This window comes from Medicago sativa, chromosome 7, assembly GCF_051527215.1.
Source record: "Medicago sativa cultivar Bolivia chromosome 7, Bolivia_mono, whole genome shotgun sequence".
Taxonomy (NCBI): Eukaryota; Viridiplantae; Streptophyta; class Magnoliopsida; order Fabales; family Fabaceae; genus Medicago; species Medicago sativa.
Window position 1 is genome coordinate 29021301 of NC_140755.1, and position 16890 is coordinate 29038190.

The 16890-nt window shown below is 29.7% G+C and overlaps 1 long non-coding RNA gene across 1 annotated transcript; it reads left to right on the forward strand.

The window, feature by feature from the left end:
• Window positions 1-2557: 2557 nt before the first annotated feature.
• Window positions 2558-3840, forward strand: LOC146905411 (uncharacterized). The gene is made up of 3 exons (XR_015019928.1): window positions 2558-2815; window positions 3312-3607; window positions 3738-3840. It is a non-coding gene; the product is annotated as an uncharacterized LOC146905411 (long non-coding RNA).
• The last annotated feature ends 13050 nt before the right edge of the window (window positions 3841-16890 follow it).

The following is a 16890-nucleotide window of genomic DNA, read 5'->3' on the forward strand; positions in this document are numbered from 1 at the left end:
ATAGAAGCAACAAGTTTTCGTTTACATTTGTTATATTTCTTCTACAAGGACCTCAATATACAAACAATTCTAATTCACGCTCCAACACAATAATTTGAAAAGCATATCTAAAAAAATTTTAAAAATCAAATCATAAGTTATGATATCCACTTGAACTAGCAAAGTATAAACAGAAAGGGGAATATAATTTGTGTGGTGTTACCTCATTAATCAAGGAAATTACACTCGAGAAAATATCATTGATAAAGGGCCAAACAAAGGGTATCATAGAACTGTTCCAAAAGGTGAAAACTGTTAGCAGCTGAAATTAAGGGAACACATACGAATAAAAGAAAATAAATTAATAGAGAAGTAGATTTGAAGGGACAAACATACGTATCCATTTTTGAGTTTGAAAGAGCACAGCACTAGCGAATCAATCTATATATCTATATATAAAAGTTGCCCCAAGCAAACTTTTTTGCCCTAATTTTTCAGAAGCCCTAATGTTTATAATGACTGTTTTACCCTAACCAAAACCTAAATTATGAAACAGCCGTAACAAAAGAAGAGAAAAAAAAAGCACGGGTTAACTTTTATCATCTTCTTCTTCCTCTTATCATCATCACCATCGCCAACCCTCTCCCCCATCCAAAACTGCCTCCTTCACCGCCTCCTATTCATCCGAAACCTTCACCTGAAACAAATTAGCCCTATTTTGTTCTCCTATTCTGCACCACGCGATGCGTAAATCGAAGAAACTGAAACCTTCAAATGCCGTAGAATCTGTAGAGCGTGGAAATTGGGAAAAAAATATTCAGCACTTTGGTTCAGATGATGAAGAATCAGGAAAAGCTACTTCAATCATTCGCCGATCAACAGAACTTTCTACAAGATCGCTTAAAATTGCAGAATCAACGTTGGGCTTCTGATATTAAACGTTATAAGGATCAAATTTCTCAGGTAAATTGATTAATTTGATTTTTGAAGAGAAGAAACGGTTGCTTGAGGAAGCTAAGGCTGATTTGATGATGGGTTCTAAGCATAGAAAATCTTCTATTTTGAAATGGGTTTTGGGTATGTTCCTTTTTCTTTCATGTTTTTGATTAATTGGTTGGTTTTTAATTAGGTTGTTTTTTGATCGGTCTCTTTGATTTTGGGTACTAAAAAAGAAAGTTTGTGTTTTTATGTTTTTAAGATGAAATTGTTTTGTTGTTTTTGTTCTTGATGTTAGATTCTTAATTTGATGTTATGTTCCTTATTGGTTTGAATATTTGTATAGAAAGTTAGGAAAACATTTTGAAGCAGCGAAAAACCGGTCGGAATGTATTGTTCGTAGCCCAATTATCAGAACCCTAGCTACCTATCTCACACTCTCACATTCTCATTCACCGCCGCATCGTCGTCTTCAGATCTATCTCCGCTCTCACCAAACCACAGGTATCAATCTCAATTTGTGTTTCCTACGTATTTTGCGATTTTAGCCTCTACAATTGATTTTCTAGGGTTTTCTATTCCCTCTCTTCCGCTCACCCTAAATTTGGCCGACCCAGAAGTTGATTTTTGGAATTTGATATTGTCATTGTTGTTTGATAATCTCAGATTGGGGTTTTTATGTTTGTCTTGGTTGCGGTAGTGATATGCTATTCATTTTGATAAGTACCTCCCGTTGTGAATCAAAAATCAAGTTTACCCTTCCCACTATCTCCTCTCCGATGCGAAATCGAATGCCTCTTCAACGGTGTCACCTACTGGTTTAACATTTATACCTACTTTCTCGAATTGGTAATTGTGACACGTTTGTTTTGTTCTTTCTTTAACCATTTCTAATTTTTAATTCTAATTTTGCAGGTGTTGGGATAAGCTCAGAAAAAATGGTTATATCCTTAACAGTATGTCATAAACCAACACCCCCTTCTCAGTTTTAGTTTTTATTTGATTTTGTTGAATTTTTTAAGAAACAATTATAGAGTTGTAATGATATATGATTATTCACTGTGAAATTGATCTTAATTCAACTGTTAATTTTATTTGGTTTTGACATTGGAAAGTTCTCTCATATAAATGTTGATTTCGTAGTTTGATTGTTTGTTTAGGTGTTGTTTGACCGAAGTGAAAGAGAGTATCTGCGAGGGGATGAGATTGCGCCTTATGCAATTTAATAAACTAACCTGCCATTGTTTTCACCCCCTTTGCCTCTACTTCAATCCTTGACAAGAACTCCAACCTGATATGTATTCTCTTTGGGCAAACGGTAAGAATCAATTTTGTATTATTTATTCCTTTTGAGTTTTTGAAAAAAATTAATATATTATGAAAATTTGATTGAAATTTTAATTGTTGCTTTGTTTCATTGTTCCTAATTTGCAGCTTTGATTGAAGGTAATAGATAGCGTTCTGCAAGGTTTGAAATGTCGCAAATGAATTCTTTCATCATGGCAAGAAACAATTGGAAGGTTGCATCTGATTTACTTAGCTTAAAAGGTTGGTTCATTATTGTTTTTACTTTACCATAATATTAACTTTCGCATCTTAATTGTCTTTGTAGTAGCATTGGGATATAGTATATCGTAAAAAACGTAACTTGAATATTTCAAACAGAATTTTAAATAGTATAGTTTATATTATGTTTTGTTTTGTTTCCATATTCATATCCTAACTCCATCTATTTTTCTGTTATTGGTGTTATTATTACTGCATGTACTCATTAAAAATAATTTTGTTGCTCATCTTATACTACCAGTTCAGGATAACTCTAATGGGACTGTGTGCAAGGTTTTGTTCGAAATGATCTGATGAAATTGAGAACATTCCACATGGAATTTGACGTGGCACTGTAAGTCTATTTCCAGCATCCAAATTTATGTCTTGAGAAATTGGAAGACTATTCTTTCTTGATATGAACACTAGACTTTTGAGGCTTTTTCATTTGATATTTTGATATGAAATTGAGGACATTCTTTTTTGTTTAGATCATGAATCATTTGTGAGCAACTATACTTCATTAATATGCAACTATTTTATTTTAAAACAGTTCATACATAACACACTGTTAGCGTGCATCACTATTCTTTCACACTGTTAGCGTGCATCACTATTCTTTTATTACTTGGTAGCATTCATCGCTATTAGCGTGTGAGTAAACACACTGTTAGCGTGCATCACTATTCTTTTATTACTTGGTAGCATTAATCGCTATTAGCGTGTGAGTAAATTGATGATTTTCAAGACTGTTAATTGTACGATAGAGTTTCTGGTGTTACATTACTGCAGCGATAGCATAGATGTGTTTATTCTTTTCCTGGGTTATAATCCTTCTCCACGTGATCCAGTTGCAGCATAGTGGCTGTTAAGAGTGAGAAGAGAGGAGATGGAAGAGAGAGTGGTAAGTGAAATTACTTAAATGCGGGGTCAATGAAACATTACTCCTATTTAAATGAACAATGGTTGCAACAAGTTCCTTTAAAGTCATGCGTTTTCCTTAGTTATGTTAGCCTTTTTCTCTGTTTTGAATTATTTTATTATAAGCTTTTGTTTCGTAAGATAAGGATCGAGATGTCAAGTTTGGACAACTTTGTTATGTTTGCAAAAGATCAAGATGATGTTGACGCACTAATCCACTTGAAAGGTTAGTTTATATTATGTTTTGTTTTGTTTCCATATTCATATCCTAACTCCATCTATTTTTCTGTTATTGGTGTTATTATTACTACATGTACTCATTAAAAATAATTTTGTTGCTCATCTTATACTACCAGTTCAGGATAACTCTAATGGGACTGTGTGCAAGGTTTTGTTCGAAGTGATTTGATGAAATTGAGAACATTCCACATGGAATTTGACGTGGCACTGTAAGTCTATTTCCAGCATCCAAATTTATCTCTTGAGAAATTGGAACACTAAAATGTCTTCTTTTAATTTTTGCAAAACTAAATTTATGTCTTGAGAAATTGGAACACTAAATTGGAACATAATCCTTACCTAAAACAATTCTTCCTTTGAGTTCAATTCTTATGAACTATGTTCACAAGATCTATAACTCTTCAATTAATTTCTATAACTTTCTGGGAAGAACAAGATCTAAGGTTGCTTTTAGGTGGCTGTCCAATTTTAGGTAAGGATTATGTTCATATGAATTATGTTCATATGTTCATATGAAAAAGGAAGAATTGTTTTAGGTAAGGATTATGTTCATATGAATCGTGGGAAGAATTGAACTCAAAGGAAGTGAATTATGTTCATATGTTTCAATTTTAGGTAAATCCAACTTAAATCCTTAGTTTGCCTAAGAATTTACCAATAAGTTGGATCTACCTAAAATTGATCAAATTTAGGTAAATCCAATTGAGTTAAATCCTTACCGAAAATATGAACATAATCCAATTGAGAAAAAGGAAGAATTGTCTTACATATGAACATAATCCTTACCTAAAACAATTATTCCTTTGAGTTCAATTCTTATGAATATAATTGATCAAATTGAAACATATTTTAGGTAAGGATTTACCTAAAATTGTCTTACATATGAACATAATCCTTACCTAAAACAATTCTTCCTTTGAGTTCAATTCTTATGAACTATGTTCAAAAGATCTATAACTCTTCAATTAATTTCTATAACTTTCTGGGAAGAACAAGATCTAAGGTTGCTTTTAGGTGGCTGTCCAATTTTAGGTAAGGATTATGTTCATATGAATTATGTTCATATGTTCATATGAAAAAGGAAGAATTGTTTTAGGTAAGGATTATGTTCATATGAATCGTGGGAAGAATTGAACTCAAAGGAAGTGAATTATGTTCATATGTTTCAATTTTAGGTAAATCCAACTTAAATCCTTAGTTTGCCTAAAGATTTACCAATAAGTTGGATCTACCTAAAATTGATCAAATTTAGGTAAATCCAATTGAGTTAAATCCTTACCGAAAATATGAACATAATCCAATTGAGAAAAAGGAAGAATTGTCTTACATATGAACATAATCCTTACCTAAAACAATTCTTCCTTTGAGTTCAATTCTTATGAACTATGTTCACAAGATCTATAACTCTTCAATTAATTTCTATAACTTTCTGGGAAGAACAAGATCTAAGGTTGCTTTTAGGTGGCTGTCCAATTTTAGGTAAGGATTGTGTTCATATGAATTATGTTCATATGTTCATATGAAAAAGGAAGAATTGTTTTAGGTAAGGATTATGTTCATATGAATCGTGGGAAGAATTGAACTCAAAGGAAGTGAATTATGTTCATATGTTTCAATTTTAGGTAAATCCAACTTAAATCCTTAGTTTGCCTAAGGATTTACCAATAAGTTGGATATACCTAAAATTGATCAAATTTAGGTAAATCCAATTGAGTTAAATCCTTACCGAAAATATGAACATAATCCAATTGAGAAAAAGGAAGAATTGTCTTACATATGAACATAATCCTTACCTAAAACAATTATTCCTTTGAGTTCAATTCTTATGAACATAATTGATCAAATTGAAACATATTTTAGGTAAGGATTTACCTAAAATTGTCTTACATATGAACATAATCCTTACCTAAAACAATTCTTCCTTTGAGTTCAATTCTTATGAACTATGTTCACAAGATCTATAACTCTTCAATTAATTTCTATAACTTTCTGGGAAGAACAAGATCTAAGGTTGCTTTTAGGTGGCTGTCCAATTTTAGGTAAGGATTATGTTCATATGAATTATGTTCATATGTTCATATGAAAAAGGAAGAATTGTTTTAGGTAAGGATTATGTTCATATGAATCGTGGGAAGAATTGAACTCAAAGGAAGTGAATTATGTTCATATGTTTCAATTTTAGGTAACTCCAACTTAAATCCTTAGTTTGCCTAAGGATTTACCAATAAGTTGGATCTACCTAAAATTGATCAAATTTAGGTAAATCCAATTGAGTTAAATCCTTACCGAAAATATGAACATAATCCAATTGAGAAAAAGGAAGAATTGTCTTACATATGAACATAATCCTTACCTAAAACAATTCTTCCTTTGAGTTCAATTCTTATGAACTATGTTCACAAGATCTATAACTCTTCAATTAATTTCTATAACTTTCTGGGAAGAACAAGATCTAAGGTTGCTTTTAGGTGGCTGTCCAATTTTAGGTAAGGATTATGTTCATATGAATTATGTTCATATGTTCATATGAAAAAGGAAAAATTGTTTTAGGTAAGGATTATGTTCATATGAATCGTGGGAAGAATTGAACTCAAAGGAAGTGAATTATGTTCATATGTTTCAATTTTAGGTAAATCCAACTTAAATCCTTAGTTTGCCTAAGGATTTACCAATAAGTTGGATATACCTAAAATTGATCAAATTTAGGTAAATCCAATTGAGTTAAATCCTTACCGAAAATATGAACATAATCCAATTGAAAAAAAGGAAGAATTGTCTTACATATGAACATAATCCTTACCTAAAACAATTATTCCTTTGAGTTCAATTCTTATGAACATAATTGATCAAATTGAAACATATTTTAGGTAAGGATTTACCTAAAATTGTCTTACATATGAACATAATCCTTACCTAAAACAATTCTTCCTTTGAGTTCAATTCTTATGAACTATGTTCACAAGATCTATAACTCTTCAATTAATTTCTATAACTTTCTGGGAAGAACAAGATCTAAGGTTGCTTTTAGGTGGCTGTCCAATTTTAGGTAAGGATTATGTTCATATGAATTATGTTCATATGTTCATATGAAAAAGGAAGAATTGTTTTAGGTAAGGATTATGTTCATATGAATCGTGGGAAGAATTGAACTCAAAGGAAGTGAATTATGTTCATATGTTTCAATTTTAGGTAACTCCAACTTAAATCCTTAGTTTGCCTAAGGATTTACCAATAAGTTGGATCTACCTAAAATTGATCAAATTTAGGTAAATCCAATTGAGTTAAATCCTTACCGAAAATATGAACATAATCCAATTGAGAAAAAGGAAGAATTGTCTTACATATGAACATAATCCTTACCTAAAACAATTCTTCCTTTGAGTTCAATTCTTATGAACTATGTTCACAAGATCTATAACTCTTCAATTAATTTCTATAACTTTCTGGGAAGAACAAGATCTAAGGTTGCTTTTAGGTGGCTGTCCAATTTTAGGTAAGGATTATGTTCATATGAATTATGTTCATATGTTCATATGAAAAAGGAAGAATTGTTTTAGGTAAGGATTATGTTCATATGAATCGTGGGAAGAATTGAACTCAAAGGAAGTGAATTATGTTCATATGTTTCAATTTTAGGTAAATCCAACTTAAATCCTTAGTTTGCCTAAGGATTTACCAATAAGTTGGATATACCTAAAATTGATCAAATTTAGGTAAATCCAATTGAGTTAAATCCTTACCGAAAATATGAACATAATCCAATTGAGAAAAAGGAAGAATTGTCTTACATATGAACATAATCCTTACCTAAAACAATTCTTCCTTTGAGTTCAATTCTTATGAACATAATTGATCAAATTGAAACATATTTTAGGTAAGGATTTACCTAAAATTGTCTTACATATGAACATAATCCTTACCTAAAACAATTCTTCCTTTGAGTTCAATTCTTATGAACTATGTTCACAAGATCTATAACTCTTCAATTAATTTCTATAACTTTCTGGGAAGAACAAGATCTAAGGTTGCTTTTAGGTGGCTGTCCAATTTTAGGTAAGGATTATGTTCATATGAATTATGTTCATATGTTCATATGAAAAAGGAAGAATTGTTTTAGGTAAGGATTATGTTCATATGAATCGTGGGAAGAATTGAACTCAAAGGAAGTGAATTATGTTCATATGTTTCAATTTTAGGTAACTCCAACTTAAATCCTTAGTTTGTCTAAGGATTTACCAATAAGTTGGATCTACCTAAAATTGATCAAATTTAGGTAAATCCAATTGAGTTAAATCCTTACCGAAAATATGAACATAATCCAATTGAGAAAAAGGAAGAATTGTCTTACATATGAACATAATCCTTACCTAAAACAATTCTTCCTTTGAGTTCAATTCTTATGAACTATGTTCACAAGATCTATAACTCTTCAATTAATTTCTATAACTTTCTGGGAAGAACAAGATCTAAGGTTGCTTTTAGGTGGCTGTCCAATTTTAGGTAAGGATTATGTTCATATGAATTATGTTCATATGTTCATATGAAAAAGGAAAAATTGTTTTAGGTAAGGATTATGTTCATATGAATCGTGGGAAGAATTGAACTCAAAGGAAGTGAATTATGTTCATATGTTTCAATTTTAGGTAAATCCAACTTAAATCCTTAGTTTGCCTAAGGATTTACCAATAAGTTGGATATACCTAAAATTGATCAAATTTAGGTAAATCCAATTGAGTTAAATCCTTACCGAAAATATGAACATAATCCAATTGAGAAAAAGGAAGAATTGTCTTACATATGAACATAATCCTTACCTAAAACAATTCTTCCTTTGAGTTCAATTCTTATGAACATAATTGATCAAATTGAAACATATTTTAGGTAAGGATTTACCTAAAATTGTCTTACATATGAACATAATCCTTACCTAAAACAATTCTTCCTTTGAGTTCAATTCTTATGAACTATGTTCGCAAGATCTATAACTCTTCAATTAATTTCTATAACTTTCTGGGAAGAACAAGATCTAAGGTTGCTTTTAGGTGGCTGTCCAATTTTAGGTAAGGATTATGTTCATATGAATTATGTTCATATGTTCATATGAAAAAGGAAGAATTGTTTTAGGTAAGGATTATGTTCATATGAATCGTGGGAAGAATTGAACTCAAAGGAAGTGAATTATGTTCATATGTTTCAATTTTAGGTAAATCCAACTTAAATCCTTAGTTTGCCTAAGGATTTACCAATAAGTTGGATCTACCTAAAATTGATCAAATTTAGGTAAATCCAATTGAGTTAAATCCTTACCGAAAATATGAACATAATCCAATTGAGAAAAAGGAAGAATTGTCTTACATATGAACATAATCCTTACCTAAAATAATTATTCCTTTGAGTTCAATTCTTATGAACATAATTGATCAAATTGAAACATATTTTAGGTAAGGATTTACCTAAAATTGTCTTACATATGAACATAATCCTTACCTAAAACAATTCTTCCTTTGAGTTCAATTCTTATGAACTATGTTCACAAGATCTATAACTCTTCAATTAATTTCTATAACTTTCTGGGAAGAACAAGATCTAAGGTTGCTTTTAGGTGGCTGTCCAATTTTAGGTAAGGATTATGTTCATATGAATTATGTTCATATGTTCATATGAAAAAGGAAGAATTGTTTTAGGTAAGGATTATGTTCATATGAATCGTGGGAAGAATTGAACTCAAAGGGAGTGAATTATGTTCATATGTTTCAATTTTAGGTAAATCCAACTTAAATCCTTAGTTTGCCTAAGGATTTACCAATAAGTTGGATCTACCTAAAATTGATCAAATTTAGGTAAATCCAATTGAGTTAAATCCTTACCTAAAATATGAACATAATCCAATTGAGAAAAAGGAAGAATTGTCTTACATATGAACATAATCCTTACCTAAAACAATTCTTCCTTTGAGTTCAATTCTTATGAACATAATTGATCAAATTGAAACATATTTTAGGTAAGGATTTACCTAAAATTGTCTTACATACGAACATAATCCTTACCTAAAACAATTATTCCTTTGAGTTCAATTCTTATGAACTATGTTCACAAGATCTATAACTCTTCAGTTAATTTCTATAACTTTCTGGGAAGAACAAGATCTAAGGTTGCTTTTAGGTGGCTGTCCAATTTTAGGTAAGGATTATGTTCATATGAATTATGTTCATATGTTCATATGAAAAAGGAAGAATTGTTTTAGGTAAGGATTATGTTCATATGAATCGTGGGAAGAATTGAACTCAAAGGAAGTGAATTATGTTCATATGTTTCAATTTTAGGTAAATCCAACTTAAATCCTTAGTTTGCCTAAGGATTTACCAATAAGTTGGATATACCTAAAATTGATCAAATTTAGGTAAATCCAATTGAGTTAAATCCTTACCGAAAATATGAACATAATCCAATTGAGAAAAAGGAAGAATTGTCTTACATATGAACATAATCCTTACCTAAAACAATTAGTCCTTTGAGTTCAATTATTATGAACATAATTGATGAAATTGAAACATATTTTAGGTAAGGATTTACCTAAAATTGTCTTACATATGAACATAATCCTTACCTAAAACAATTCTTCCTTTGAGTTCAATTCTTATGAACTATGTTCACAAGATCTATAACTCTTCAATTAATTTCTATAACTTTCTGGGAAGAACAAGATCTAAGGTTGCTTTTAGGTGGCTGTCCAATTTTAGGTAAGGATTATGTTCATATGAATTATGTTCATATGTTCATATGAAAAAGGAAGAATTGTTTTAGGTAAGGATTATGTTCATATGAATCGTGGGAAGAATTGAACTCAAAGGAAGTGAATTATGTTCATATGTTTCAATTTTAGGTAAATCCAACTTAAATCCTTAGTTTGCCTAAGGATTTACCAATAAGTTGGATCTACCTAAAATTGATCAAATTTAGGTAAATCCAATTGAGTTAAATCCTTACCGAAAATATGAACATAATCCAATTGAGAAAAAGGAAGAATTGTCTTACATATGAACATAATCCTTACCTAAAATAATTATTCCTTTGAGTTCAATTCTTATGAACATAATTGATCAAATTGAAACATATTTTAGGTAAGAATTTACCTAAAATTGTCTTACATATGAACATAATCCTTACCTAAAACAATTCTTCCTTTGAGTTCAATTCTTATGAACTATGTTCACAAGATCTATAACTCTTCAATTAATTTCTATAACTTTCTGGGAAGAACAAGATCTAAGGTTGCTTTTAGGTGGCTGTCCAATTTTAGGTAAGGATTATGTTCATATGAATTATGTTCATATGTTCATATGAAAAAGGAAGAATTGTTTTAGGTAAGGATTATGTTCATATGAATCGTGGGAAGAATTGAACTCAAAGGGAGTGAATTATGTTCATATGTTTCAATTTTAGGTAAATCCAACTTAAATCCTTAGTTTGCCTAAGGATTTACCAATAAGTTGGATCTACCTAAAATTGATCAAATTTAGGTAAATCCAATTGAGTTAAATCCTTACCTAAAATATGAACATAATCCAATTGAGAAAAAGGAAGAATTGTCTTACATATGAACATAATCCTTACCTAAAACAATTCTTCCTTTGAGTTCAATTCTTATGAACATAATTGATCAAATTGAAACATATTTTAGGTAAGGATTTACCTAAAATTGTCTTACATACGAACATAATCCTTACCTAAAACAATTATTCCTTTGAGTTCAATTCTTATGAACTATGTTCACAAGATCTATAACTCTTCAGTTAATTTCTATAACTTTCTGGGAAGAACAAGATCTAAGGTTGCTTTTAGGTGGCTGTCCAATTTTAGGTAAGGATTATGTTCATATGAATTATGTTCATATGTTCATATGAAAAAGGAAGAATTGTTTTAGGTAAGGATTATGTTCATATGAATCGTGGGAAGAATTGAACTCAAAGGAAGTGAATTATGTTCATATGTTTCAATTTTAGGTAAATCCAACTTAAATCCTTAGTTTGCCTAAGGATTTACCAATAAGTTGGATATACCTAAAATTGATCAAATTTAGGTAAATCCAATTGAGTTAAATCCTTACCGAAAATATGAACATAATCCAATTGAGAAAAAGGAAGAATTGTCTTACATATGAACATAATCCTTACCTAAAACAATTAGTCCTTTGAGTTCAATTATTATGAACATAATTGATGAAATTGAAACATATTTTAGGTAAGGATTTACCTAAAATTGTCTTACATATGAACATAATCCTTACCTAAAACAATTCTTCCTTTGAGTTCAATTCTTATGAACTATGTTCACAAGATCTATAACTCTTCAATTAATTTCTATAACTTTCTGGGAAGAACAAGATCTAAGGTTGCTTTTAGGTGGCTGTCCAATTTTAGGTAAGGATTATGTTCATATGAATTATGTTCATATGTTCATATGAAAAAGGAAGAATTGTTTTAGGTAAGGATTATGTTCATATGAATCGTGGGAAGAATTGAACTCAAAGGAAGTGAATTATGTTCATATGTTTCAATTTTAGGTAAATCCAACTTAAATCCTTAGTTTGCCTAAGGATTTACCAATAAGTTGGATCTACCTAAAATTGATCAAATTTAGGTAAATCCAATTGAGTTAAATCCTTACCTAAAATATGAACATAATCCAATTGAGAAAAAGGAAGAATTGTCTTACATATGAACATAATCCTTACCTAAAACAATTAGTCCTTTGAGTTCAATTATTATGAACATAATTGATGAAATTGAAACATATTTTAGGTAAGGATTTACCTAAAATTGTCTTACATATGAACATAATCCTTACCTAAAACAATTCTTCCTTTGAGTTCAATTCTTATGAACTATGTTCACAACATCTATAACTCTTCAATTAATTTCTATAACTTTCTGGGAAGAACAAGATCTAAGGTTGCTTTTAGGTGGCTGTCCAATTTTAGGTAAGGATTATGTTCATATGAATTATGTTCATATGTTCATATGAAAAAGGAAGAATTGTTTTAGGTAAGGATTATGTTCATATGAATCGTGGGAAGAATTGAACTCAAAGGAAGTGAATTATGTTCATATGTTTCAATTTTAGGTAAATCCAACTTAAATCCTTAGTTTGCCTAAGGATTTACCAATAAGTTGGATCTACCTAAAATTGATCAAATTTAGGTAAATCCAATTGAGTTAAATCCTTACCTAAAATATGAACATAATCCAATTGAGAAAAAGGAAGAATTGTCTTACATATGAACATAATCCTTACCTAAAACAATTCTTCCTTTGAGTTCAATTCTTATGAACATAATTGATCAAATTGAAACATATTTTAGGTAAGGATTTACCTAAAATTGTCTTACATATGAACATAATCCTTACCTAAAACAATTCTTCCTTTGAGTTCAATTCTTATGAACTATGTTCACAACATCTATAACTCTTCAATTAATTTCTATAACTTTCTGGGAAGAACAAGATCTAAGGTTGCTTTTAGGTGGCTGTCCAATTTTAGGTAAGGATTATGTTCATATGAATTATGTTCATATGTTCATATGAAAAAGGAAGAATTGTTTTAGGTAAGGATTATGTTCATATGAATCGTGGGAAGAATTGAACTCAAAGGAAGTGAATTATGTTCATATGTTTCAATTTTAGGTAAATCCAACTTAAATCCTTAGTTTGCCTAAGGATTTACCAATAAGTTGGATATACCTAAAATTGATCAAATTTAGGTAAATCCAATTGAGTTAAATCCTTACCGAAAATATGAACATAATCCAATTGAGAAAAAGGAAGAATTGTCTTACATATGAACATAATCCTTACCTAAAACAATTAGTCCTTTGAGTTCAATTCTTATGAACATAATTGATCAAATTGAAACATATTTTAGGTAAGGATTTACCTAAAATTGTCTTACATATGAACATAATCCTTACCTAAAACAATTCTTCCTTTGAGTTCAATTCTTATGAACTATGTTCACAAGATCTATAACTCTTCAATTAATTTCTATAACTTTCTGGGAAGAACAAGATCTAAGGTTGCTTTTAGGTGGCTGTCCAATTTTAGGTAAGGATTATGTTCATATGAATTATGTTCATATGTTCATATGAAAAAGGAAGAATTGTTTTAGGTAAGGATTATGTTCATATGAATCGTGGGAAGAATTGAACTCAAAGGAAGTGAATTATGTTCATATGTTTCAATTTTAGGTAAATCCAACTTAAATCCTTAGTTTGCCTAAGGATTTACCAATAAGTTGGATCTACCTAAAATTGATCAAATTTAGGTAAATCCAATTGAGTTAAATCCTTACCTAAAATATGAACATAATCCAATTGAGAAAAAGGAAGAATTGTCTTACATATGAACATAATCCTTACCTAAAACAATTCTTCCTTTGAGTTCAATTCTTATGAACATAATTGATCAAATTGAAACATATTTTAGGTAAGGATTTACCTAAAATTGTCTTACATATGAACATAATCCTTACCTAAAACAATTCTTCCTTTGAGTTCAATTCTTATGAACTATGTTCACAACATCTATAACTCTTCAATTAATTTCTATAACTTTCTGGGAAGAACAAGATCTAAGGTTGCTTTTAGGTGGCTGTCCAATTTTAGGTAAGGATTATGTTCATATGAATTATGTTCATATGTTCATATGAAAAAGGAAGAATTGTTTTAGGTAAGGATTATGTTCATATGAATCGTGGGAAGAATTGAACTCAAAGGAAGCGAATTATGTTCATATGTTTCAATTTTAGGTAAATCCAACTTAAATCCTTAGTTTGCCTAAGGATTTACCAATAAGTTGGATATACCTAAAATTGATCAAATTTAGGTAAATCCAATTGAGTTAAATCTTTACCGAAAATATGAACATAATCCAATTGAGAAAAAGGAAGAATTGTCTTACATATGAACATAATCCTTACCTAAAACAATTCTTCCTTTGAGTTCAATTCTTATGAACATAATTGATCAAATTGAAACATATTTTAGGTAAGGATTTACCTAAAATTGTCTTACATATGAACATAATCCTTACCTAAAACAATTCTTCCTTTGAGTTCAATTCTTATGAACTATGTTCACAACATCTATAACTCTTCAATTAATTTCTATAACTTTCTGGGAAGAACAAGATCTAAGGTTGCTTTTAGGTGGCTGTCCAATTTTAGGTAAGGATTATGTTCATATGAATTATGTTCATATGTTCATATGAAAAAGGAAGAATTGTTTTAGGTAAGGATTATGTTCATATGAATCGTGGGAAGAATTGAACTCAAAGGAAGTGAATTATGTTCATATGTTTCAATTTTAGGTAAATCCAACTTAAATCCTTAGTTTGCCTAAGGATTTACCAATAAGTTGGATTTACCTAAAATTGATCAAATTTAGGTAAATCCAATTGAGTTAAATCCTTACCTAAAATATGAACATAATCCAATTGAGAAAAAGGAAGAATTGTCTTACATATGAACATAATCCTTACCTAAAACAATTCTTCCTTTGAGTTCAATTCTTATGAACATAATTGATCAAATTGAAACATATTTTAGGTAAGGATTTACCTAAAATTGTCTTACATATGAACATAATCCTTACCTAAAACAATTCTTCCTTTGAGTTCAATTCTTATGAACTATGTTCACAACATCTATAACTCTTCAATTAATTTCTATAACTTTCTGGGAAGAACAAGATCTAAGGTTGCTTTTAGGTGGCTGTCCAATTTTAGGTAAGGATTATGTTCATATGAATTATGTTCATATGTTCATATGAAAAAGGAAGAATTGTTTTAGGTAAGGATTATGTTCATATGAATCGTGGGAAGAATTGAACTCAAAGGAAGTGAATTATGTTCATATGTTTCAATTTTAGGTAAATCCAACTTAAATCCTTAGTTTGCCTAAGGATTTACCAATAAGTTGGATCTACCTAAAATTGATCAAATTTAGGTAAATCCAATTGAGTTAAATCCTTACCTAAAATATGAACATAATCCAATTGAGAAAAAGGAAGAATTGTCTTACATATGAACATAATCCTTACCTAAAACAATTAGTCCTTTGAGTTCAATTCTTATGAACATAATTGATCAAATTGAAACATATTTTAGGTAAGGATTTACCTAAAATTGTCTTACATATGAACATAATCCTTACCTAAAACAATTCTTCCTTTGAGTTCAATTCTTATGAACTATGTTCACAAGATCTATAACTCTTCAATTAATTTCTATAACTTTCTGGGAAGAACAAGATCTAAGGTTGCTTTTAGGTGGCTGTCCAATTTTAGGTAAGGATTATGTTCATATGAGTTATGTTCATATGTTCATATGAAAAAGGAAGAATTGTTTTAGGTAAGGATTATGTTCATATGAATCGTGGGAAGAATTGAACTCAAAGGAAGTGAATTATGTTCATATGTTTCAATTTTAGGTAAATCCAACTTAAATCCTTAGTTTGCCTAAGGATTTACCAATAAGTTGGATCTACCTAAAATTGATCAAATTTAGGTAAATCCAATTGAGTTAAATCCTTACCTAAAATATGAACATAATCCAATTGAGAAAAAGGAAGAATTGTCTTACATATGAACATAATCCTTACCTAAAACAATTCTTCCTTTGAGTTCAATTCTTATGAACATAATTGATCAAATTGAAACATATTTTAGGTAAGGATTTACCTAAAATTGTCTTACATATGAACATAATCCTTACCTAAAACAATTCTTCCTTTGAGTTCAATTCTTATGAACTATGTTCACAACATCTATAACTCTTCAATTAATTTCTATAACTTTCTGGGAAGAACAAGATCTAAGGTTGCTTTTAGGTGGCTGTCCAATTTTAGGTAAGGATTATGTTCATATGAATTATGTTCATATGTTCATATGAAAAAGGAAGAATTGTTTTAGGTAAGGATTATGTTCATATGAATCGTGGGAAGAATTGAACTCAAAGGAAGTGAATTATGTTCATATGTTTCAATTTTAGGTAAATCCAACTTAAATCCTTAGTTTGCCTAAGGATTTACCAATAAGTTGGATCTACCTAAAATTGATCAAATTTAGGTAAATCCAATTGAGTTAAATCCTTACCTAAAATATGAACATAATCCAATTGAGAAAAAGGAAGAATTGTCTTACATATGAACATAATCCTTACCTAAAACAATTAGTCCTTTGAGTTCAATTCTTATGAACATAATTGATCAAATTGA